Below are 1,690 nucleotides of genomic sequence, written 5' to 3'. Positions count from 1 at the left end.
CCGGATCGATTCCGCTGCGGCTGCCGGGGGCTTGTGACAGGCGGACACTCCTCCTACTGCGCCCCCTCCCTCTGCACCCCCTTCCGAGCCAGAGCACCCCTACCTGGAGCACCTCCTTCCCCAGTGCACCCCCTCCCCAGTGCATCCCTTCCTCAGAGCACCCCTTTTCCCACCGCACCCCCTTTCCTGGAGCTCCCTCCCCCGTGTAATCCTTCTCCTGTGCATCCCATTCCTGACCCCCCCCCCCTTCCTTGGAGCACCCCATCATGGGACACCCATGGGGTGCAGATGTCCCCCTATGGGCTATAGGGACAGGGTGACATCCCCCAGTGGGGACTGCCCCAGGTGTGAGCTGGCTGGGGGGCTCAATACCCAAGAGGAGGGACAACCCGGGGGGTCTGAGTGTGATGCCACTGCCTGGCACTGGTGTCACCAGTGTCACTGCACAGTGCCTGTTGTCACGGGTGTCACTGTCACTGCATGGTGTTAGCACAGTGTCATCGTCCCTGCACGGTCCCTGTCGCTGTCACTGCACACCTCCCCGGGGTGTCACACAGTGTCACCGTGGCTGCACAGCCCCACTCGTGTCACACAGCACAGCTCCGCGGTGCTGCACAGCTTCACTGTTGCTCCCCAGGGTGTCACATGGTGTCACTGTCACCGCGCAGTGCACAGGGTGTCACCATCACCGCGAGGCCGCCGGGTGCCATGCAGTGTCACTGCAGCTCCCATGGGTTGTCACACAGTCACCGTCAGTGCCTGGTGCAAGGGCTGTCAAATAGTGCCATGTCATCAGGTGGCCTACGGGGTGTCACCCACTGTCACCGTCACTGCGCGGCCTGGGGTGTCACACACCGTCACCGTGCAGGACACTCCCCAGTACCACCCCTGCACGTCCCGTCGCTGTCCCCCGCTGTCACTGCGCACCCCTCGCCGTGTCACGCCGGCCGTGGGGCACCCTGGGGACAGCACAGCCAGGCAGCCCACTGGTTAGCTCCAGGGTCACCACCTCAGGACTGGTTCATGGGGTCTTCCCTTGCTCCCATGTTGATCCGTGCTGGTGCTGCATCTCCCCGGGCTTCCACAACCTGGAAAACTTCTTCGTTCCTCTTCTTAATAACCTCTGCCTCCTAACAAGGTGATTGGGGTGGCATTTCTTAGGGATGGAGGTGACACAGGCCTGGAGGTTGGTGGCTGGGGTGGCTGGTGTCCTCTCTTGAGGCCAGGGGACAGTCTGGACAGAGGCTCCCATTGCCCTGGGGGTCCTGCCCAAGGACCTGACACCGCCATCCCTGTTCATACCTGTGTGTTCCCCTCCCATGGCCCCTTCAGACCCCACCCTGGGGACACACAAGGGTGTTGGGGGCAGTTTGTGAATGGCTACTCCCTCCCCAGGCTGACATCAGGGTCGTATATTGTGTCCAGCTCCGAGTGCTAATTACAGCTGAGCCCAGGTAATTACAGCCACCCCTGGGCTGAGCCTACCCAGGCTGACCCCCAGCTGCGGGGCTGGGTGGGTGTGGAGGGCACAGTGTCCCTGTGCCCCTGGCCACTCGTGGTCCTGTGGGCAGAGTGAGAGGGGAAACTGAGGCACAGCCCAGCCCCAGCCCCACAAACCCCCTGCCCAGGCCCGGCTGCCCTCACCCTTCCCCAAATCCTCCTTCAGGAGCCCCTCAGAGAGCAGCAGGTA

The sequence above is a fragment of the Manacus vitellinus genome, unplaced genomic scaffold (genome assembly GCF_001715985.3).
Source record: "Manacus vitellinus isolate BGI_N305 unplaced genomic scaffold, ASM171598v3 scaffold_32_pilon, whole genome shotgun sequence".
Taxonomy (NCBI): domain Eukaryota; kingdom Metazoa; phylum Chordata; class Aves; order Passeriformes; family Pipridae; genus Manacus; species Manacus vitellinus.
The sequence above is the reverse complement of the archived record's forward strand: the minus strand, read 5'-3'. Positions refer to the sequence as shown.